This window comes from Giraffa tippelskirchi, chromosome 5, assembly GCF_054371585.1.
Source record: "Giraffa tippelskirchi isolate mGirTip1 chromosome 5, T2T-mGirTip1v1.2.pri, whole genome shotgun sequence".
Taxonomy (NCBI): domain Eukaryota; kingdom Metazoa; phylum Chordata; class Mammalia; order Artiodactyla; family Giraffidae; genus Giraffa; species Giraffa tippelskirchi.
Window position 1 is genome coordinate 2,595,224 of NC_137279.1, and position 25,380 is coordinate 2,620,603.

The 25,380-nt window shown below is 37.3% G+C and overlaps 1 long non-coding RNA gene across 1 annotated transcript in view; it reads left to right on the top strand.

Moving 5' to 3' along the window:
• Positions 1–1,072: 1,072 nt before the first annotated feature.
• The window catches only part of LOC145504615 (uncharacterized), a 56,717-nt gene continuing 32,409 nt past the window's right edge, over positions 1,073–25,380 (top strand). Inside the window, exon 1 of the long non-coding RNA XR_014052336.1 lies at positions 1,073–1,345. This is a non-coding gene — a long non-coding RNA (uncharacterized LOC145504615). The remainder of the gene's footprint in view (positions 1,346–25,380) is intronic.

The following is a 25,380-nucleotide window of genomic DNA, read 5'->3' on the forward strand; positions in this document are numbered from 1 at the left end:
ATCTATATTATTTTTCTCTCTCTCTTCAAAATTTCTTTTAACATTTCCTAGGGGCAGTTCTACTTGTAATAATTGCCCAGTTTCTGTCTGAGAAAGTATTTATTTCTCCTTTACTTTTGAAGGATAGTTTCACAGAGTGCTGAGTTCTAGATCAGTGCTTGTTTTCTTTTCTTTTCCTCAACACTAAATATTTCACTCAGCTTTCTTGTAGCTTGCATGGTTTCTGAGAAGTCAGATATAATTCCTATCTTTGGTCCTCTATAGGTAGGGTTTTTCTCTGCTTTCAGAGTTTTTTATCTTTGATTCCCTGTAGTTTGAAGATGATATTCTTAGGTGCATTTTTGTCTTTTTTAGTTTTCATGCTTCTTGGTATTTTCTGAGCAGCCTGAATCCATGGCTTGGTGTCAGACATTAACTTGGAGAAATTCTGTCACTATTGTTTCGAATATTTATTCTGTTCCTTTCACTCTTTTCCTTCTGGTACCTTATACCTTCTGTAGTTGTTCTACAGCCCTGGATATTCTTTTTTTTTTTTTTTTTTAAGGCTTTATTTTCTTTGCTTCTCAGTTTTTAAGGATTCTTTTGCTATATCCTCAGGGCTTCCCCTGTGGTTCAGATGGTAAAGAATGTGCCTGCAATGCAGGAGACCTGGGTTCGAATCCTGGGTTGGGAAGGTCCCCTGGAGAAGGGAAAGGCTACCCACTCCAGTATTCCGGTCTGGAGAATTCCATGGACTGTATAGTCCATGGGGTCGCAAGGAGTCGGACACGACTGAGCAACTTTCACTTTCACTATATCCTCTAGCTCAAAGATTCTTTCCTCACCATGTCTAGTCTACTTAATAAGCCGTCAGAGGCATCTTCCTTTGTTTTTCAGTGTTTTTAAGTCCAGCACTTCCTTTTGTTTCTTTCTGTGGCCCTCCAGGCTCCCCTGTCCGTGGGGGTTGGGGTGGCGCTTGCGTTGGTTTTCCTGCTCCCGCAGGAAGGCTAGAGCTTGCTGAGCGGGGCGTTTCCCTTCCCCCAGCAGTCAGGCTCTGGTTAACTGGTTTCTCCTGCGGGCAGCCTTGTTAAGCGAAGAGCATTCTGGGAACTTTCAAAATGGCTCCTTCCCCCTCTTCAGCCGGAGCCGGAGGAGCTGTGTCTTTGGTGCTGTGGGAGTCAGGTTGCCTCCTGGCGGTAAACCTCACAGTATCTCAGGGACCCCCTATCCCCGCCCTCCCAAGCCTGGGTCCTGGAGTTTCTAACTCGCAGGCTCCGGAGGCCCCGCATCTCCTCAGTTACATCTCGGCTGTTCCCACCCAGGCCCTGGACCTCACAGCATTATCCGCGCCAGAGCCTCTGCTCAGGTAAGCTGAGTCTCTTGTTTTTGCGTTTCTACCTCTCCTGAGTTTTCCTGTGGCTTCACCTCGCCTCTAGATCCAGGAGTTGTTGATTTTCCGTCTGTTTAGCTTTCTGTTGTGTTAGGATGGGATGGCGTCTTCTAAGCTCCTTACCTGTAGAACCAGAAAACCTGTTTCCCCTAGGTTTTTGTTTTGTTTTCTTGATTTATGGTGTTATATATTTCATGTGTGCAATATTGTTTTGACTTCTCTATGCACTGAAGTGTACCCACCACCAAAGGTTTGGTTTCTATCCGTCCGTATCATTAGGACCCTTTACCGTTCTACCTTTTAACAAGTTGTTTTCTCAGTTTTGAGAAGTACTTTATGTATGGAGGATATAAACCCTTTGTGATAAAATTACAATTTCTCTTCCAGTTTATCATAGGTAATTTAACTTTTGCCTTTATTAATGGTATTTGTTTTATATGGTCAAATTAACTATCTCTTCAATGGTTGTTGGATTTTCAAGCATGGTTAGAAAATTTTTTTCCAATCAATTCTAAATTGAATTGTTTTCTAGAATTTGTGTGGTTGATATTATTTTGCATTCACACCTGCGGTCCAGTTGGGGTTTATTCTGTTGTAGTGTATGAAGGTCAGATCCAGTTATAGGTTGGTGGGTAGTTTGTGACTTCTGGTCTTCTTAATGGTTTCTATTTTACTAATCTCTTGTTTTGAAAATTTGTCCCTTTGGCCCTTTATGGTTTATTTTGTTGGTTTTTTTGGTCTTTTACCATTGTTTTGAGGTGCTTTTTTGTTAATAAATAATTATTATAAATATAAGTATTTCATTCTTTTTTCTGAGCACTGCTTTAACAATGTTCCACTGGATTCAGAAAACTGTTTCATTGTCATTATTTTCAAGAAACTGTCTTCATTTTATGTTTTTCCCTTTGATTCAAGAGTTCTTCAATATCCCATAAAAAACTGTAAGTAGATGAGACTTTAAAATTTTGTTATTAGTTTATGGTTTATTGTATACGGTCAAAGTATGCTGTTTGTACCGTTTATTTTAACATTTTAAAACTAACTCTGTTTATGAATTTATTAATTTTTGTGTGTGGAATTTTATGTAGTCAGTTTTTATGAATGCTACATGTTCACATGAAAAAACATATTCTCCACTGTCAAAAGTACTAGGTTACAGTATTTACATATAACATATGCCCTGTCGATTTTGATTTTTAGGTCTTCTGTGCTTTTACTGACTTTTCCTCTAAATCTGTCTTGGACTGAGAGAGGTATTAATATTTAAAATCACTTCTAACTAGCATTTGACTCCATTTCTCCCTTCCCTGCAGTTGCTTCTGTACCTCAGTTGCTGTTGTGTTTGTGGTATTTGCATATTGACTCATTTATTCTTCATTGTGAGTTGTAATCTTCAGTCTTATAATGTGTTATTTAAAACCTTTGCGTGTATTCTTTCCATCTAATAATAGAACAATCCCTGCTTTTTTATAAAGTGCATTTCCATGTAACATCTTTGTCCTCCTGAGATGGAAGATCCATTATACTGAAAGGAAACTCAGGCTTCCTGAGACAAGAGAAAGTCAGGCTCCAGAGCAGACCATGAGAAGTGAGGTGTGGCGAACCCATGTCTTGTGCCCATTTGGGATGTACATATGAGAGGGCCTCCCCCGAGGTGACAGTTTTTTCTAGTTCAGCCAGTGTAGTCACAGGTTGTATTATTTTCACCTCTAATGATAATGTTTGATTTCATGTTCTAACCAGACTACACAATTTCAGGACAGAAAGTCTCATTTTCTTGCAGAAGAGAAAAACATTGGAAAGGTGAAGGGGAGAGAAGAATACTAGAACTGAAACTAGCAGTTAATTTTTTTAAAATTTAATACGTATGGTCTTTGGAGGACACTATTTGATGATTTTCTCTGGATTTGGAAGGGAGATATAAATGAACTGTTGTAAATAGTAGTAATGCATTTGCCCACTAGCCAGCAAGAGAGTCTGTTTTTGCCCCTGGAGTTTCTCTTTGCAGTGATGAATCTAGGATTATTTTCATTAAAAAATATTTCTTCCTGTTCTTGTCCTTCAGAATTTTGAATGAGCATCATAATGAAAGCAAGTGTCCAGTGGTTTGTTGATTACTTAATTTTAATGGACCTTTACTTAGAGTATAATATGTTGGCACCTTTAAGGAGCAACTGATAAATGAGAATTTCATGTTTGTGTTTCATGCAAAACTCTGACCCAGTTCTTACTCTGTATCTTGTGGGGAGGGGGGACAAGGGAGGGATTTACTATTTTTGCAAAAATATTTGAAAGCATCTGTCAGATTTTATGTTAATCAGTTATAGTAAATTTATTTTTAAAGTAAAAAAACTTTTTATCCAACAGTTTTATATATTTGCTTGCAACCAGTTAGATTGAGAAGAAATATACTATCATGGTGGTTAGCATAGACAAATTATTCCAAAATATATATTTTTCTTTTATTAGTGGAAGTGAAATACAATGACAAAAATCATAGATTGGGCAATATTGATGAAGCACAAGACTTCTCTCTTTTTCCCTGTGAGGTACCTTGGTAACTGGATTGAGTCAAAAGAGCAGAAGGAGTATCCTTCATTGACTTGATTATTTTTAAATTTTAACTTTTTTTTGTGATGTAATCAAATAGCATTTTCGTTAGTTTGCTGGGGCTGCCATAATATCAGGCTGTGTCGCTTAAACAGCAGCTACTTTCTCCAAGTTCTGTGAGCTGAAAGTCCAGGTCAGGGTATTTATTGGTAGGTCTGGTTTCTCTTGAGCCTCTGTCACTGGTCTGCAGATGGTGTAGACTTGCTGGGTCCTCCAGTGGTGTCTTCTGTGTGCAGTTGTCCTGGTATCTCCCCCTTTCTTCTTAACAGGACATACCTTATACTGGATGTTGACTTGCTTGTCTCTGGAAGGTATATTCACTCATTTCTGTAGAAAATACAGTGCACTAAGAAACTTCTAAGCTGCCTCTTAATGCAAAGCTTAAGCACCCCCTGGAGCAGCACGTTGATTTATGGAAGAAGAGGAAAGTTATTAAAAACCTCTAAGGTTCCATGAATAGCTCATTTACCTACTTTGCTTAAATGCTGGTCTAGAATTAGTTCTTGACTAGAGAGCTGCTTATTTTGCAATTAGCAAAGAAGTCAGATTTTTCTGGTTATTTTGCTAATGCATTCATCCATTAACTCAATGTCAGTAGTCTGTATAAATGTGGTGTGATGTCTAGTACCCACAATAACTAATTTTTCCCCATGACACAATTGACAGGGTGTTAAAGGCACCAGAAGCTTTATGGAAACACGTGTGTACCCTCTTGAGAAAACCCTGAATGCGCTACAGTATACACATGATTCCATAATAATTAGGTTCAAGAGACAACTCCCCAGGGATGAAATACATACCCCATTTATTGAGTGATTTCTCTATCTGGCATTATGCTAAGTGCTTCACATATGTTAATAATAATGCATTAATTCTCACATAACTGTAAGTCAGATATTATTGTAACTGTATTTATATCAAGTCATGAGGCTCAGATGAGTTGATTAACTGGTTCAAAGTAATATGGTAATGATGAGGCTAGAATTCACACATTGATTCTAGATTATGTGCTCTTTTTTATTGAAGTTTAGTTGATTTGCAATGTTGTGTTTAGGTGTACGGCAAAGTGATTCAGATATATGTGTGTGTGTGTGTATATATATATATATATATACACACACACACATGTTCTTTTTATTTTTTTAATGAAAAATTTAAGTATGAAAGATGACAAAATTAATATAATGCTCATATAATCACAAAGTAGCTTAAGACATAATTGGAGCTCTCTTTGTTCTTGTTCCATTGCTCATCACACTGTTCCTTTTTTTGTCTAGAGGTAGCCACTGTCTGAATTTTGTGATAACCTTTCCCATATATTTATTTTCTTAAATGCATACCAATATGTTTCTAAACAATATATCCTATTGCTTTAAAGTAAATATGTAAAAACATTATTTCAGTTAGATATTTGTATAAACACTGTATCTGTGCCAAGTCGCTTCAGTCATGTCCAACTCTTTGTGACCCCATGGACTGTATCCTACCAGGCTCCTCTGTCCATGGCATTCTCCAGGCAAGAACACTGGAGTGGGTTGCCATACCCTCCTGCAGGGGATCTTCCCGACTCAAGGATTGTACTCACATCTCTTATGTCTCCTACATTGGGAGGTGGGTTCTTTAAAACTAGTCCCACCTGGGAAGCCCAAATACTGTATCTATCCATCTGGAATTTGCTCCATTATTTTTGTGAGTTTTTCTCCCTGTTCATGCAGAAATTGCTTTTCATTATTTAAAATTATATATTATAGTCTGCTGCCAGACTGTGGTATAAACTATCTTCTGTTTAGTAGGCATTGTTATTGAGTCCATTTATGGGATATTATTGGAAACATTTATGTGCTAGTTTTCTTTGTACATATCTTAAAGTTTCCCAGGAGTAGAATGATAAGTGGTAAGGTGTGCATCTTCAAGTTTAAGAGACAGTCATCCCTCAGTATTGAAGAGGATTAGTTCTGGAACCCCCTGTGGATACCAGAATCTGTGGATGCTCAAGTCCAGTATTGAAAACGGCACAGTGCAGTCAGCTCTCTCTGTCTGTGGGTTCCCCGTCCGTGGACAGGAAGGGCAGTTGGGTCCAGATGAGTTTTCAAAGCACTTCTATTGATGTGAAGTCACACTAGTTAGTATTCTCATTGTTCTGTAATGTACCTTTGTGTTGTCAAACTTCTTTTTACGTTACTTTTTGTAAATCTGACTGTGTGCAGTGACTCCTCAGTGTGGTATTTCTTCACGCTTCTTCTTGTCCCCTGTTGGGCGTCTTTTCACATGGATCTGCTATTGGTTTCCTTCCTCTGGGAACTGCCCAGTCAGATGCTCTGTTCATTTTCTGAATGAGAGCTCATTTTAAGTTATTTATCTTTTTTTCCTATTGATTTGTAGAAGTTGTTTACTTGTCCTGACTATTAATTATATGTATTAAAAATGTGTTTTTCAAGATGGGCTTATTTCTTCAATTGGAGTTTGATGTCTTTTGATGAACAGACTTTTAAAATATCAATGCCTGCCAAATTAATCTTTTTCTCTGTGAATCATTTTTGTTTTTTAAAAATAATTTCCTTTCTTACTTTAGAATCAAAAGGAGATTTTTTTATATTCAGTTCAGTTCAGTCGCGTCCGACTCTTTGCGACCCCATGAATTGCAGCATGCCAGGCCTCTCTATCACCAACTCCTGGAGTCTACCCAAACCCATGTCCATCGAGTTGGTGATGCCATCCAACCATCTCATCCTCTGTCGTCCCCTTCTCCTCCCGCCCCCAATCCTACCCAGCATTAGGGTCTTTTCCAATGAGTCAACCCTTCGCATGAGGTGCCCAAAGTATTGGAGTTTCAGCTTCAACATCAGACCTTCCAATGAACACCCAGAACTGATCTCCTTTAAGATGGACTGATTGGATCTCCTTGCAGTTCAAGGGACTCTCAAGAGTCTTCTCCAAAAGCATCAATTCCGCGGCGCTCAGCTTTCTTCACCGTCCAACTCTCACATCCATACATGACCACTGGAAAAACCATAGCCTTGACTAGACGGACTTTTGTTGACAAAGTAATGTCTCTACTTTTAAATATGCTATCTAGGTTGGCCATAACCTTCCTTCCAAGGAGTAAGTGTCTTTTAATTTCATGGCTGCAGTCACCATCTGCAGTGATTCTGGAGCCCAAAAAAATAAAGTCTGACACTGTTTCCACTGTTTCCCCATCTATTTCCCATGAAGTGATGGGACCATATGCCATGATCTTTGTTTCCTGAACGTTGAGCTTTAAGCCAACTTTTTCACTCTCCTCTTTCACCTTCATCAAGAGGCTCTTTAGTTCTTCTTCACTTTCTGCCATAAGGGTGGTGTCATCCACATATCTGAGGTTATTGATATTTCTCCCGGCAATCTTGATTCCAGCTTGTGTTTCTTCCAGCCCAGCGTTTCTCATGATGTACTCTGCATATAAGTTAAATAAGCAGGGTGACAATATACAGCCTTGACGTACTCCTTTTCCTATTTGGAACCAGTCTGTTGTTCCATGTCCAGTTCTAACTGTTGCTTCCTGACCTGCATACGGGTTTCTCAAGAGACAGGTCAGATGGTCTGGTATTCCCATCTCTTTCAGATTTTTCCACAGTTTATTGTGATCCACACAGTCAAAGGCTTTGGCATAGTCAATAAAGCAGAAATAGATGTTTTTCTGGAACTCTCTTGCTTTTTTGATGATCCAGCAGATATTGGCAATTTGATCTCTGGTTCCTCTGCCTTTTCTAAAACCAGCTTGAACATCTGGAAGTTCATGGTTCATGTATTGCTGAAGCTTGGCTTGGAGAATTTTGAGCATTACTTTACTAGCATGTGAGATGAGTGCAATTGTGCGGTAGTTTGAGCATTCTTTGGCATTGCCTTTCTTTGGGATTGGAACGAAAACTGACCTTTTTCAGTCCTGTGGCCACTGCTGAGTTTTCCAAATTTGCCGGCATATCGAGTGCAGCACTTTCACAGCATCACCTTTGAGTATTTGAAATAGCTCAACTGGAATTCCATCACCTCCACTAGCTTTGTTCATAGTGATGCTTTCTACGGCCCACTTGACTTCACATTCCAGGATGTCTGGCTCTAGGTGAGTGATCACACCATCATGATTATCTGGGTCATGAAGATTTTTTACATTACTTTAAAAAAATTAACTTTGCATTTCACATCTAGTTCTTTTAATGTTTTTGAAATTTATCTGTGCATAAGGTAAGACGCTGAGGTCTAATTTTTTATGCAACAACAATTGCCCTGGCACTACTTATTGATTACTTCATCCTTTTCAACATTGATTTGCCGTGTCAGAGCTATTGTGTGTCAGCATACATATATACATGAATATATTTCTGAACTTTTCTTCTGTTTATTTCATCATTCATAAGCCATTACCACTGTAATAGCATCTTTATTGTTCTAATTTTATAATGAAATGTGGTATCTGCAAGGGCTAAACCCCTAATATTTTCTTTTTCAGGAATATCTTGACTGTTGATTCTCATTCTTACATGTATATTTTATTTTCAAAAAATTATTGGAGTATAATTGATTTACAGTGTTGTTTGTTTAGGTGTAGAGCAAAGTGATTCAGGTGTACACATACCTATATTCATTCTTTTTCAGATTCTTTTATGATAGAGGTTATTGCAGAAATTGAGTAGTGTTCCTTGTGCTGTACAGAAGGTCCCTGTTGATTATTTTATATATGGTAGTATGTGTATGTTATTCCCAAGCTCCTAATTTATCCCTCCCTCTACCTTTCCTCTTTGGTAACCATAAGTTTGTTTTTGAAGTCTGTGAGTCTGTTTCTGGTTTGTAAATATGTTCATTGACATTATTTTGAAAACTAGATTTCATACATGAGTGATATCATAATAATATTTGTCTTTCTCTGTTGGATTTACTTAGTATGATAATCTCTAGGTCCATCCCTGTTGCTGCAAATGGCATTATTTCATCCTTTTTTTTTTATGGCTGAGAAATATTGCAAAATACTACATTTTCTTTATCCTTTCTTCTGTCACTGGATGCTTAGGTTGCTTCATCGTCTTGGCTACTGTAAATAGTGCTGCCATGAACACTGGGGTGCATGTATCTGTTTTGAACCTTTTTATTTTGCATTGGAGGATAGCCAGCCAGTTAACAATGTTGTAATGGTTTCAGGTGAACAGTGAAGGCACTCAGTCATCCATACAACATATATTGTGTGTATCTTTTTGAAGTATGCTTTTCTCTGGGTATATGCCCAGGAGTGTGATTACTGGCTCCTATGCTTGTTCTAGTTCTAGTTTTTTAAGGGAATCCATACTATTCTCTGTAGTAGATGTGTCAATTTACCTTTCCACCAACAGTGTAGGAGGGTTCCCTTTTCTCCACACCGTTTCCAGCATTTATTATTTGCAGACTTTTTGATGAAGGCCATTCTGGCTGGTATGGGTGATACCACATTGTAGTTTTGATTTCATTTCTCAGATAATTAGTGACGTTGAGCAACTTTTCATGTTTTTTTTTTTTTTGCCGTTTGTCTTTTTTGGAGAAATGTCTAAGCCTTTTGCTCATTTTTTGATTGTGTGTTTTTTTTTTTTTTGGTATTGAGCTGCATGAGCTCTTCATATATTTTGGGGATTAATTCCTTGTCAGTTGCTTTGTCTGCAAGTATTTTCTCCATTTCTGAGGGATGTTTTTTCGTTTTGTTTATGATTTCATTTTATTGCAGTATAGTGGATTTACAGTGTTGTCTTAGTTTCAGGTATACAGCAAAGTGATTCAGTTTTACACACACACATATATACACAAATTCATTCTTTTTCAGACTCTTTTCCAACATAGGTTATTACTCAGAATACTGAGTAGAGTATCCTGTGCTATACAGCAGGTCCTTGTTGGTTATCTATCTTATATATAAAAGTGAAAGTTGCTCAGTCATGTCTAAGTCTGCATGTCCGATTCCTTGTGACCCTGTGGACTGTAGCCTGCCAGGTTCATCTGTCCCTGGAATTCTCCAGGCAAGAAGACTGGAGTGGGTAGCTATTTCCTTCTTCAAGGGATCTTCCAGACCCAGGGATCAAACCTTGGTCTCCTACATTGCAGGCAGATTCTTTACCATCTGAGCCACCAGGGAAGCTTTGTTGTTTCTTTTTTTAAAGACCTTTTGCTTTTCTGACTTCTTGTTTTTACTGAGTATCTTATGTGATTCCATTTTATCTCCTTATATAATATCAGTTACACTTCTTTTAAAATTATTTAGGGGTTGTCCAAAAACTCACAATATACATTCTTAAGTAGTCTATGTCCACCTTCAAACAGCACTCTTATCACTTCATGTTTCAGTTCAGTTCAGTCGCTCAGTTGTGTCCGACTCTTTGTGACCCCGTGAACCGCAGCATGCCAGGCCTCCCTGTCCATTACCAACTCCCAGAGTCCACCCAAACCCATGTCCATCGAGTCGATGATGCCATCCAACCATCTCATCCTCTGTCATCCCCTTCTCCTCCTGCCCTCAATCTTTCCCAGCATCAGGGTCTTTTCAAATGAGTCAGCTCTTTGCGTGAGATGGCCAAAGTATTGGAGTTTCAGCTTCAACATCAGTCCTTCCAATGAACACCCAGGACTGATCTCCTTTAGGATGGACTGGTTGGATCTCCTTGCAGTCCAAGGGACTCTCAAGAGTCTTCTCCAACACCACAGCTCAAAAGCATCAATTCTTTGGCTCTCAGCTTTCTTCACCGTCCAACTCTCACATCCATACATGACTACTGGGAAAACCATAGCCTCAACTAGATGGACCTTTGTTGACAAAGTAATGTCTCTACTTTTTAATATGCTATCTAGGTTGGTCATAACCTTCCTTCCAAGAGTAAGCGTCTTTTAATTTCACGGCTGCAGTCACCATCAGCAGTGATTTTGGAGCCCAGAAAAATAAAGTCATCCACTGTTTCCATTGTTGCCCCATCTATTTGCCATGAAGTGATAGGACCGAATGCCATGATTTTAGTTTTCTGAATATTGAGCTTCAAGGCAACTTTTTCACTCTCCTCTTTCACTTTCATCAAGAGACTCTTGAGTTCTTTGCTTTCTGCCATAAGGGTGGTATCATCTGCATATCTGAGGTTATTGATATTTCTCCCAGCAATCTTGATTCCAGCTTGTGCTTCCTCCAGCTCAGCATTTCTCATGATGTACTCTGCATATAAGTTAAATAAGCAGGGTGACAATATACAGCTTTGATGTACTCCTTTTCCTATTTGGAACCAGTCTTTTGTTCCATGTCCAATTTTAACTGTTGCTTTCTGACCTGCATACAGGTTTCTCAAGAGGCAGGTCAGGTGATCTGGTATGCCCATCTCTTTCAGAATTTTCTACAGTTTATTGTGATCCACACAGCCAAAGGCTTTGGCATAGTCAGTAAAGCAGAAATAGATGTATTTTGGAACTCTCTTGCTTTTTCGATGATCCAGTGGATGTTGGCAATTTGATCTCTGGTTCCCCTGCCTTTTCTAAAACCAGCGTGAAAATCTGGAAGTTCACAGTTCATGTACTATTGCAGCCTGGCTTGGAGAATTTTGAGCATTACTTTACTAGCATGTGAGATGAGTGCAATTGCGTGGTAGTTTGAGCATTCTTTGGCATTGCCTTTCTTTGGGATTGGAATGAAAACTGACTTTTTCCAGTCCTGTGACCACTGCTGAGTTTTCCAAATTTGCTGACATATTGAGTGCAACACTTCCACAGCATCCTCTTTCAGGATTTGAAATAGCTCATCTGGAATTCCATCACCTCCACCAACTTTGTTCATAGTGATGCTTCCTAAGGTCCACTTGACTTCACATTCCAGGATGTCTGGCTCTAAGTGAGTGATCACACCATCGTGATTATCTGGGTCATGAAGATCTTTTTTGTACAGTTCTTCTGTGTATTCTTGCCACCTCTTCTTCATATCTTCTGCTTCTATTAGGTCCCTACCATTTGTGTCCTTTATTGAGCCCATCTTTGCATGAAATGTTCCCTTGGTATCTCTAATTTTCTTGAAGAGATCTCTAGTCTTTCCCATTCTGTTGTTTTCCTCTATTTCTTTGCGTTGTTTGCTAGGAAGGCTTTCTTATCTCTCCTTGCTATACTTTGTAACTCTGCATTCAAATGGGTGTATCTTTCCTTTTCTCCTTTGCTTTTTGCTTCTCTTCTTTTCATAGCTATTTGTAAGATCTCCTCAGACAGCCATTTTGCTTTTTTGCATTTCTTTTTCCTGGGGATGGTCTTGACTCCTGTTTCCTGTACAGTGTCATGAACCTCCAACCATAGTTCATCAGGCACTCTGTCTATCAGATCTAGTCCCTTAAATCTATTTCTCACTTTCACTGTATAGTCATAAGGGATTTGATTTAGGTCATACTTTAATGGCCTAGTGATTTCCCCCACTTTCTTCAGTTTCAGTCTGAATTTGGCAAAAAGGAGTTCATGATCTGAGCCACAGTCAGCTCCCAGTCTTGTTTTTGCTGACTCTATAGAGCTTCTCCGTCTTTGGCTGCAAAGAATATAATCAATCTGATTTTGGTGTTGACCATCTGGTGATGTCCATGTGTAGAGTCTTCTCTTGTGTTGTTGGAAGAGAGTGTTTGCTATGACCAGTGCATTCTCCTGGCAGAACTCTATTAGCCTTTGCCCTGCTTCATTCTCTACTCCAAGGCCAAATTTGCCTGTTACTCCAGGTGTTTCTTGACTTCCTACTTTTGCATTCCAGTCCCCTAAAATGAAAAGGGCATATTTTTTGGATGTTAGTTCTAGAAGGTCTTGTAGGTCTTTATAGAGCCGTTCAACTTCAGCTTCTTCAGTGTTACTGGTCAGGGCATAGACTTGGATTACCGTGATATTGAATGGTTTGCTTTGGAAACGAACAGAGATCATTCTGTTGTTTTTGAGATTGCATCCAAGTACTGCATTTCAGACTCTTTTGTTGACCATGATGGCTACTCCATTTCTTCTAAGGGATTCCTGCCCTCAGTAGTAGATATAATGGTCATCTGAGTTAAATTCACCCATTCCAGTCCATCTTAGTTCACTGATTCCTAGAATGTCAATGTTCACTCTTTTGCCATCTCCTGTTTGACCACTTCCAGTTTGCCTTGATTCATGGGCCTAACATTCCACATTTCTATGCAATATTGCTCTTTACAGCATTGAACCTTGCTTCTATCACCAGTCCCATTCACAACTGGGTGTTGATTTTGCTTTGGCTCCATCCCTTCATCCTTTCTGGAGTTATATCTCCACTGATCTCAGCTAATTTGAAATATCCCCAATTTCTCCTTTTATTTCTGTGCTATTGCTCTTTATTTCATTACCTAATGCTATAATCACCCCTTATATTATCACTATTAGTTTAAACACATATCTGTCAGATCACTCTAGAATAGAAACTTATTAGAATCAATTTTACCTTTATTTATTCCTCCTCTGAAGCTCTTCCTTTCTTTATGTAGATGGAAGTTTCCAACCTATATTGTTCTTTTGATTTGCATTTCTGTGATAATTAGTGATGTTGAGCATCTTTTCATGTTCTTTTTGGCCATCTGTTTGTCTTCTTTGGAGAAATGTCTATTTAGATCTTCTGCTCATTTTATGATTGGATGTTTTGTTTTTTTTTTGACCGAGTGCCACATGAGCTGTTTGTATATTTTGGAGATTAATCCCTTGTTGGCTTCATTTGCAAATTATATATTTTAAAGTCAACTTGCAGAATTTCACAAAATCTCATTGAGATTCTGCATTATAATTTTAACTAATTTTGAGATAAACTATATTTAAATATATTGCATTTTCCTATCTATTAATATGAACATACTATATCACTCATTTTGGAGAAGGCAATGCCACCCCACTCCAGTACTCTTGCCTGGAAAATCCCATGGATGGAGGAGCCTGGTAGGCTACAGTCCATGGGGTCGCTAAGAGTCAGACACGACTGAGCGATTTCACTTTCACTTTTCCCTTTCATGCACTGGAGAAGGAAATGGCAACCCACTCCAGTATTCTTGCCTGGAGTATCCTAGGGACGGTGGAGCCTGGTGAGCTGCCGTCCATGGGGTCGCACAGAGTCGGACATGACTGAAGCGACTTAGCAGCAGCAGCAGCAGCATATCACTCATTTTACTTGTGTTCTTTAATGAAGTGTTTAAATGAAGATTCATAGTTACTCTTTAAGCTATAGCATATCACAGATGTTTCCTACATTCCATATAATTGTATATTAAATTAGTATTACATTTATTTGAATTATAGATAGCTTGTGAGCAATTTAACAATATTGTATATTACAGTCCATGAACATGGTATATCTTGCCACTTGTTTAGGGTATATTAAAAAGAAAATTTTGTTGTATAGGAATGTAACTTATTTTTATATAAAATAAATTTTACTGTATAATTTGCATATGAACAAAGCTTCTATAAACATTTACATGCAGATTATTGTGTGAACCTAAGGTTTCGAATTAGTTGGGTAAATTGTTTGGTGTGATAGCTGGATTGTATAAGACCATGAGTAGCTATATTTAATAGTGCATATTTCCTCCTAACCACTGATTCACTGCTTTCAATACAAATTTAAGTTAGGTTGTATTTTCATTTAGTTCAAAATGTTTTTAAGTTCTTTTGAGTTTTTCTCAGTATTATTTAAAAGTGTATTGTATAATCTATAAATATTTGGGAATTTTACAGTATCTTTCTGTTCTTATTAGTTTAATTTTATTCTGGTCTGAGAACATATTTTGTATGATTTTTATTCTTTTAAATCTGTTATGCTTTGTTGACAAAGATTATGGTCTATCATGAAATGTTCTGTGTAAGCTTGAAAAATGTATACTCTGTTGTTCTTGGACTGAAGATTCTATAAAGGAAATTTAGATCAAGTTGATTAATAGTATTGATCAGGTTTTTGTATATCCTCACTGATTCTGACTGCTTGAGCTGTCAGTACTGATAGGTGTTGAAGTTGCCAAATATGTCAGTGGGTTAGTTTATGTTTTTCCTTTCAGGTTTTTTTCTGACGTATTTGGACACTGTGTTTTTAGGGATATGTTTAGCATTTTGATTTATTGAAGAATTAACTCTTGTATCATGATGTATCACAATTAACTCCTGTATCACATGACCCTCTTTATTAAAAATAATGTTCCCTGTTCTAAATCTTGTCTTAAATTAGGTAGAGTGGCTCCTGGTTTCTTTGATTAGTATTAGTACAGTGTATCTTTCTCCATTCCTTTACCTTGCTGCAGTTATATTTAAATGGTTTCTTGTAGACAAAATTTAGTTGTCTTTTAAAGTTTGTTTATTTTTAATTAAAGGATAATTGTTCTACAATATTACTGGTTTCTGCCATACATCAACGTGAATCAGCCGTAGTATGTGTATGTCGCCTCCCTCTTGAACCTTCCTCCCCCTCATCCCACCCCTGTAGGTTGTCACACAGCCCCAATTTGAGCTCCCTGAGTCATATAGAAAATTGCCACTGGGTCTTTTTGTAAATCCACTCTGAAAGTCTATCTTTTAGATTATTCACATTTAAAGTAATTATTGACATAGTTGAGTTAATACCAACCATGCTTGTAACTGTTCCTATTCATTGTCCTTATTCTTTGTTTTGGACAGTGATGTCTGACTCCTTGTGACCCTATGGACTATAGCCTGCCAGGTTCCTCTGTCCTTGGAATCCTCCAGGCAAGAATACTGGAGTGGGTTGCCATTCCCTTCTTCAAGGGGTCTTCCTGACCCAGGGATTGAACCTTGGTCTCCCGCATTGCAGGCACATTCTTTACCATCCGAGCCACCAGGGAAGCTTTGTTTTTATTTTTTTTAAAGACTTTCTTTTTTTCTGACTTCTCTTGTTTTTACTGAATATTTTATATGATTCCATTTTATCTCTTTATACAATATCAATTACACTTCTTTTAAAATTATTTAGGGGTTGTCCAAAAGTTTACAGTATTCTTAAGTATTCCATGTCCACCTTCAAACAGCACCCTATCCCTTCATGTGCAGTTCAGCTAACAAAATAGTCCCATATTCTCCTTTTATTTCTTGTGCTATTGCTCTTTTATTTCATTACCTAATACTATAATGACCCATTATATTATCACTATTAGTTTAAACAAATATCTATCAGATCAGTCTAGAATAGAAACTTATTAGAATCAATTTTACCTTTATTTATTCATCCTCTGAAGCTCTTCCTTTCTTTATGTATATGGAAGTTTCTAATCTATATTATTCTTTGACCTAATGAGCTTCTTGTAATATTTCTTGAAGGGAATATCTGATGACAGTGAATTCACCTAGATTTTGTTTGTCTGAGAAAGTCTCTATTTCTTCTTCATACTTGAAGACAGTTTATAGGTTGAGGAAATCTAGAAGTAATTTCTAGATAGAGAATTCTAGACTTATGTTTGTTCTCTTTCAACTTTTAAAAATTTATTTTGCTTTATTCTTGCTTAAGTGGTTCTGGCAAGAAATCAGCTGTAATTCTTATCCGTGTTCTACTATAGATTAAATGTATTTTTCCTCTCCTTTGTTTTCTTTAGAACATTCTTTTTTTTTGACTTTCTGAACATTTAATATGATATATCTAGGTGTAATGTTTTTGGCATTTATCCTGCTCATTGTTATCTAAGCTTCTTAGATCTGTGGCTTTTGTATCTATCACTAATTTTAGAAAGTTCTTGATCACTATTATGTTAAGTGTTTCTTCTACCCCTTTCTCTCATTTTCTTCCATTTGCTTTATTTTCAATTTGTTGTTGTTCAGTTGCTAAGTCATGTCCAATGTGACCCCCTGGGCTGCAGCACGCCAGGCTCCTCTGTCCTCCACTGTCTCCCAGAATTTGTTCAGATTCATGTCTATTGAGTCGGTGATGCCATCCAACCATCTCATCCTCTGCCGCCCCTTCTCCTTTTGGCTTCAGTCTTTCCCAGCATCAGAATCTATTCCAGTGAGTGGGCTCTTCGCATCAGGTGGCCAGAGTATTGGAGTTTCAGTATCATTCCTTCCATTGAATATTTAGGGTTAATTTCCTTTAGGATTGACTGGTTGGATCTCCTTGCAGTCCAAGTGACTCTCAAGAGTCTTCTCCAGCACCACAGTTCAAAAGCATCAATTCTTTAGCGCTTAGCTTTCTGTATGTTCCAACTCTCGCATCTGTACATGACTACTAGAAAAACCATAGCTTTCAATTACATGCACATTTGTAACTTTTGATATTATTTCACATTAATATATTTTTAAAAAATCCCTTCTTTATATTAGTTTGAGATTTTTTCTCTCTCTTTGTTTTTGGTTGCATCAGCTAGCTTTTACTGCATAACAAACTTTACTAAATCTTAGTGAATTAAAACAACAGAAATTTATTATTTTTCATGATTCTACAAGTCAGCTGAGTAGTTTGCTGATTTGAACTGGTCTCAACTAAGCCTGGCTTGCTCACACTGCTACAGTTAGCTGGTAAGTTGCTTGGATGGGAGGAGAGAGGCTGGCTGGTCTGGGATAGATGTATCTGGGATGAATTTATTTTTTTCCTTGAAGTTCTTACTTGTCTCCAGCGGGCTGGTATGAGCATATTTTCATGTTAGCTCATGCATGTACTTATGGCAGCTACAGAAGAGTTGGAGAGGGAGAGGGTGGGAGGAACCAGGAAGTAAGGAGGAGGAGCGGGAAGAGGAAGAACACACCAACAAGAAACAGTTGCGTCCTTTTAAAGGCTCTGCTTTTATCAAATTTATTATTGTCTCATGACCTAAGAAAGTTATACGGCGAATCCAAAATAGTATGGGAGGGCACTGCTGAACTATGGATTTAGGGAGGTGTGAAACATTAGAGGCCGTCAGTCAATCTACCAAAGTGCTTATCCTTAAATTTTGTTACTTGTGACATATGTGTGTATATGTTGACAGTGAAGCTAACAGTTTTCCCTGCTATCCTAATGAACAATGTTAAGATTTTTAAACTCTTACCATTTCTTGTGTGTATGTTTGTTTCACGTTTTAATATTTTTATTTAGATCACATATTAGTCGTTATTTTATATAGTCAACATTTTCTTTATCTTAGCTACTTTTATTTGTCCTTTTGTTCCATTCTTTTTTATTTTTTCTTGAATTTTCGATTTCCTGAAGTACTTCTTTACAACTTATTGTAGGAGAGCTCTGTTGGAGGTAGATCTTCAGAAATGTTAGTTGAATAAACGGTGTTTGTTTTGTTTGTTCCTGAAGATGTTTTGATGGTCCTCTAGATTATATTCTATTTTTAAAACTGTGCTGTTGATTTAATGATCACTCCTTTCTAGTAGTATGTCTTCTCTTTCTAGCGGCTTTAAAACCTTTTGTTGTTGTTGTTTTGTCTGGAATTCTGCAGTGTCACTCTGATTGTCTTGGGTTTTTCTCTTTCCTGCTTGTGATTTCTTGAATCTGAATGCTCAGCTGTATGCTTTTTTAATATAGGCTGTCTCCCAGTTTATTCTATTCTATTCTGATTGTCTTGGGTTTTTCTCTTTCCTGCTTGTGATTTCTTGAATCTGAATGCTCAGCTGTATGCTTTTTTAATATAGGCTGTCTCCCAGTTTATTCTATTCTATTCTGATTGTCTTGGGTTTTTTCTCTTTCCTGCTTGTGATTTCTTGAATCTGAATGCTCAGCGGTATGCTTTTTTAATATAGGCTGTCTCCCAGTTTATTCTATTCTATTCTGATTGTCTTGGGTTTTTTCTCTTTCCTGCTTGTGATTTCTTGAATCTGAATGCTCAGCGGTATGCTTTTTTAATATAGGCTGTCTCCCAGTTTATTCTATTCTATTCTGATTGTCTTGGGTTTTTTCTCTTTCCTGCTTGTGATTTCTTGAATCTGAATGCTCAGCTGTATGCTTTTTTAATATAGGCTGTCTCCCAGTTTATTCTATTCTATTCTGATTGTCTTGGGTTTTTTCTCTTTCCTGCTTGTGATTTCTTGAATCTGAATGCTCAGCTGTATGCTTTTTTAATATAGGCTGTCTCCCAGTTTATTCTATTCTATTCTGATTGTCTTGGGTTTTTTCTCTTTCCTGCTTGTGATTTCTTGAATCTGAATGCTCAGCTGTATGCTTTTTTAATATAGGCTGTCTCCCAGTTTATTCTATTCTATTCTGATTGTCTTGGGTTTTTTCTCTTTCCTGCTTGTGATTTCTTGAATCTGAATGCTCAGCTGTATGCTTTTTTAATATAGGCTGTCTCCCAGTTTATTCTATTCTATTCTGATTGTCTTGGGTTTTTCTCTTTCCTGCTTGTGATTTCTTGAATCTGAATGCTCAGCTGTATGCTTTTTTAATATAGGCTGTCTCCCAGTTTATTCTATTCTATTCTGATTGTCTTGGGTTTTTCTCTTTCCTGCTTGTGATTTCTTGAATCTGAATGCTCAGCGGTATGCTTTTTTAATATAGGCTGTCTCCCAGTTTATTCTATTCTATTCTGATTGTCTTGGGTTTTTTCTCTTTCCTGCTTGTGATTTCTTGAATCTGAATGCTCAGCGGTATGCTTTTTTAATATAGGCTGTCTCCCAGTTTATTCTATTCTATTCTGATTGTCTTGGGTTTTTTCTCTTTCCTGCTTGTGATTTCTTGAATCTGAATGCTCAGCTGTATGCTTTTTTAATATAGGCTGTCTCCCAGTTTATTCTATTCTATTCTGATTGTCTTGGGTTTTTTCTCTTTCCTGCTTGTGATTTCTTGAATCTGAATGCTCAGCTGTATGCTTTTTTAATATAGGCTGTCTCCCAGTTTATTCTATTCTATTCTGATTGTCTTGGGTTTTTTCTCTTTCCTGCTTGTGATTTCTTGAATCTGAATGCTCAGCTGTATGCTTTTTTAATATAGGCTGTCTCCCAGTTTATTCTATTCTATTCTGATTGTCTTGGGTTTTTTCTCTTTCCTGCTTGTGATTTCTTGAATCTGAATGCTCAGCTGTATGCTTTTTTAATATAGGCTGTCTCCCAGTTTATTCTATTCTATTCTGATTGTCTTGGGTTTTTCTCTTTCCTGCTTGTGATTTCTTGAATCTGAATGCTCAGCTGTATGCTTTTTTAATATAGGCTGTCTCCCAGTTTATTCTATTCTATTCTGATTGTCTTGGGTTTTTTCTCTTTCCTGCTTGTGATTTCTTGAATCTGAATGCTCAGCTGTATGCTTTTTTAATATAGGCTGTCTCCCAGTTTATTCTATTCTATTCTGATTGTCTTGGGTTTTTTCTCTTTCCTGCTTGTGATTTCTTGAATCTGAATGCTCAGCTGTATGCTTTTTTAATATAGGCTGTCTCCCAGTTTATTCTATTCTATACCTATGCTATTGCAGTTAGACATAACTCTTTTTTCTCCATGTTTTTTAGCTTCTTATTTATATTTTACACACTTTTGTCTCTGCGGTTTCTGGGTTAGATTGACTGTCATTCATTACTTCTCAGCTGTATGCAGTCTGCTGTGTTATCTCCCACTAAATTTTTAATTTCAGTGATTATATATATTTTTTTCTTTTAGGGTTTTCCCCGCCTGAACCTGGATGGGATTCTAAATAGCAGCTTAAGGCTTTTGTGTTTTTGAATTGATCTCTGTTTTAAAAAAAAATGCTTAAAATATATATATTTTATTTTTTGCAGCTGATTATCCATGATCTAAAATCTTTGGAAGTAAAAATCTATTGTTTTCTTCTTATGTTGATTTAAAGTTTTATTTTTGATAGGACTTAGATTTACTGCTTTTGAAATTTTATAAACATTAAATACAATTTTATTCAATATCTCAAGTTATCTTAATAATATTTTCCCTTAAATATATCTTTTTGTTAATGGATAATTTTATCAACCTTGTTTTGCAGATATTTGAGCCAGACATGTGAACTTTGGCTTTTTCTAGTTAGAAAAATTTCTTTTTCAAATCCAGTTGAGTATTTTCTGACCTTCTCACCATTTTGTGGCAAACAGAGTTGAAAGATAAATAATTCTTTGGGCCAGAAATCATGTGGTTGGGAAGTTCTGTCTGGTGTAGATATCATTTAGATCGCACCCTGCTCAGTGTGATGATACTGATTGTATTTTGACTTTTAATCATTAGAGGCAGAAAAACAGCAACAAAGCACCAAAATGAATTAATTGTAACACAAATGAATCTATTTATGGAGCACATACCCATAAGCACAAATACAAGCATTTATAACCTGATACATACGTATCACATGTGTGCAGACATACCTACATAGACGTATTGTTTAACCAAGTACAGGAAAATCATGTAATTTTAATTTTTAAAAGTTATAGGTTAAAATGCCAGGAAGTAATCTTATCTCTCCACTTGTACACCAAACCCACGTCTTCGTATTTCCAAAACAGAATGCATTACCTGTGGACTTTTCATTCAGTCACAGTCGCTATACAATAGTCAAGATTCCACAGTACTTCATGACCGGTAAGCTCTGTGTATGTGAAATATCTTGTACGCTGAATTGCTAACAGAGTGTAGGATAAACTCTGTTGGGTAGTTTCAACTAGGGAGAACATGGATTAAATTTTGAGGTAAGTATTGGGTTGGCCAGAAATTTTGTTTGTTTTCCTTACGATGTTACAGAGAAACCCTAATGAACTTTTTGGCCAACACAATATAACGTGAGACAGGCTCTGGAATTAAGGAATGAGATATACTTTAAAAAATTGCTCCAAGGAAATGATAGTAAGGAAGATAAGGAATGTAACAGATTCTTGTGCTTTTCGTGAGGACCGATATTTTCAGTATGTGATAAACACTCGTTACGGTTTTCTTTGGGCTGTTGCTCAGGCTATATTCTATTTAGATCATTTGTCTAGAGTAAGTTTTCAGGAAATTTGATGTTGATTACTGGTTTTCTTTTTCTTTGCTGCACAAACAATAATAAATCAGGAATAGTAGAAATCTAAAAATAAAAAGGTAAACACAATTTTTCTCCTCTTGTTCATATGCATGTACAATTTTGCATAATTACAGTGCTTTCTGATTTTTCCTTTTGAATTTCTGTGTCTCTGCATTTCTCTTATTGTTCAACGATGTCCTCGTTTTTAGTGGTTCATCATATTTTACCTTTGTGATGTAGACTCGTTTACTTAACTCTGTCAGTGGTGAACATTTACGTTGCTAGGCTTCGTTTGTAAGAAGCACTTCTGTTTGTCCACAGGGCATCCATTCCCCTCTTTTTTCTTTCTAACAGGACTCAGTGTTGTAACGATTCTCACACATCTCCTGTGGGACTCACGGGAGGACGTGTCCATCCCTAACCTCAGGGTGAGAGAGGTTTGACGAAGCTAATTCACCTGGCGTTCCTTTGGTGAATGCTAAAGGAGACCAAATGTCACTGGTCTTGGGTGGCTTAGGGCAATGCGACCAGACAGAGGGACTTGCATCCCCTGTGTGTCTTACGGATTGTGTGACTCGAGGAATGATATTTAATCACTCCGGGTCTCATTTCCCTCATCTGTAAATTAATAATTATAATAGCACCGACAACAATGGTTATTTGAAGTATAAATAAGTGAGTATGCCTTAAGTTCTAAATTTATTTGTAAATGCTTAGCATAGCATGGGCACGTAGCAAGTATTCTGTGTCACTTATATTTTTCAGAGTTCTATCACTTGTGAAGTCTAATGTTATCAGAAAATGGCTCAAGATAGGATTCCTTCTATACTGAGCACACATTGCGTGTGTGTGTGCACGTTTGTCTGTGTGTTTAGGTGCAGAAATTGGAGACCTTCATCTGTTACAGTTTTATAACTAGGGCCCTTATTTAGTCCATATGACAAATAAGATCCAAAGAAGCAGAGAAAATGTACTCAAGTCTAACTCTCAATGACTGCTTTTCATCTGTTCCCCCAGTCAGATGCTCTCTTTTGACATTTGCACAGGTAACACCACGGTACTTTCTTGTTTGTCTGTCCACCTAATCATCAAAACCTCATTTTCAAAACTCCTACTCTGGGCCAAGAATAGTTCTTGCTTCTGGGGAATTCAGGGAAAAAAAAACAGACTGAAATTTGCTCTAAATATGGTGAGACGCCATCAGCTGGCTTTGTTTGGGGGAAGGCAGGATGTAGGTCGTATTTAAGAAGGATCATTGTCTGCTCTGTGAGCCTGGACTCACAGAGCAAGTAGAGGAAGACGAAGCTCCCCGGGAGGGCAGGTAGGAGATCTGATGAGGGGTGATGGTGGCCTGGCGCACAGTGGTGGTTGCGGAGGAAGTGAGAAAGACAGGCGTCCAGGGCACAGTCTCTTTGTTAAAATTTTAAACAGCATCTCTAGTAAGGAAGGAGTGAAGATACCCCACCACATGCTTGTCTTCAGTATCAGTCTTGTCAGAGACAATCACTGTCACCAGTTTAGTGTGTATGTATCACCAAACCATTTTCTACAAATAATCTACAAATTTTTATGTACATATAAAATTTGTCATTTACAAATAATTATTTGTCATTGAAAAAATAATTTACAAATTATTGTCCTTTACCAAAAACTTGTTGTTTATAAATAATTATTTGTCCCTTACAAATAATTTATGTACACATAAAATAAAGATTTTTTTGGAATTTATTTTCAATTTTTTTCTTATTTTATGCTGCTGACTTCTTTCCTGGAACTGAATTATGAATTAATAATGATTTGAAACTCCTCAGAAACAACCTCCCTGGTAATCAGTCTGTGGTATAAATAGTTTATTAAGACAACAAGCCAGTAAGCCGGTAACTTTGGCATAGGTAAGTCTTTTTTTCTCCCCATTGTGTTAGGAGAGTGAAGTTTCCCAGGGTTTGAATGCCTATTCCATTCTTTTCATTTCATTCCCTTTCCTTCTTTTTCTGTTTTAAATTTCGGGCTGGAAACCAGTAGAGGGCAGTGATAACCCTGTAGATGCAAGAAGTCTCATGGAAAGTTACAAACAAAAAGTGGAATAGTGTTTTAAGACAGTGCATCTACAGAAATGCAGTTTGGGGTTTTGTTTCTGAAAGTCAGAACTATTTATACTACTAGTGGGAGGGACCCTGGGACCCTCCTCACCTCGCTTTTGAGTGTGGGCTTCTAAAAAAGTATTCTAATATACACAACAAGTGATCTTATTAGAGTGAAATATTTAATATTTTCTCAGCTAACTATAAATCATTTAATCAAAAATGTTCCCAGACTTAAATCTTTTGAGCTGTATAAATTTGTTAGAAAATTGAAGTAGGCTTGGTTGAGAGTTATCATATTTTTACTTGGTTTATTCTTTCAGATTGTGTGTATATGTGTATTCAGTGTTTTAAAAAGTATTCATAAGGTTATATCTATACCTGTCATGGGTGTGTAAAATGTCTGTGACTAGAAAATATAATTTCAAGTCATTATTTGTTCCTGTTGTGAAAAACCCAAACTGATGCAAGTTTTGAATTTGGGTTTCTAACAAAATGTAAACAAGCAGAAATATTCTAGAATTAGTGCGTATGTTTATTCACTTATTGACAGAGGGAGTTCAGCCTATCGAACGACTACAGAAACCAGCCCTTAAGTAGTCAGACAGGAATGTCGAATGATCAAGTCCTGGAAGAACAGCACGTGGTTTTCTCTGAGTCAGAGCCTGTATAGTAAGGAGCTCTTAGTGTAATCTCAGCACTTTTCAGCTATGCAGAGTCTTTCAGGATTTTACTCATTAACTGTGCTAAAATTATTTACTGTCTACATGGCTAATATTTTTGGAAGTTCTTATTCAAAGGCTGAGCACTGGTCTACTTGATGGATATCCCTGTGTGCTGATAGACTTTTCATGGCAAGGAAACAGTCTATTCTACCCCTAAAGGATGAGGGCTACCTTCAGAAGCGTCCGTTTCAGTGTCTCCACTGAAGTATCGTGTGGCTTCAAGACAAGAAAAATAGAGGTTTTCTAAGAAATGTAAAAGAGTTCATTTTCAGGATATTTTATGCACATCGAGGAGTCTGCAGAAATGGTTGGCCTTTTGTCACAGAGAGCTGTGTCCCCGTTCCCTGTGAGTAGCTTTGAGGAATCCAGGCTACGTTTTCTGATTCATGACGACAGTGGGACCTCAGGTCCTGTAACACCTGAGTCTGGGTCTTAGTTTCCCATTCTCTGATGATTTAATGAGCCAGACTGCAACAGTGCACTCGTTTCTCTTGGCTTACTTCTTTATAGTGAAACTGGAATAGGATATGGCAGCTCGGGGCTCCCCGCCTCTGGATGGCAGTAACTCCTGCCTAAATGTTCACAGCCCTTAACTGCAATATCCTGAAGTCAGGATTTCCCGTCCTTTGTCGGTTTTCTATCCAAAGAAAACACTCATTTTACTTAGTCTGACATTATATATGTACATGCATGCATATATATCTT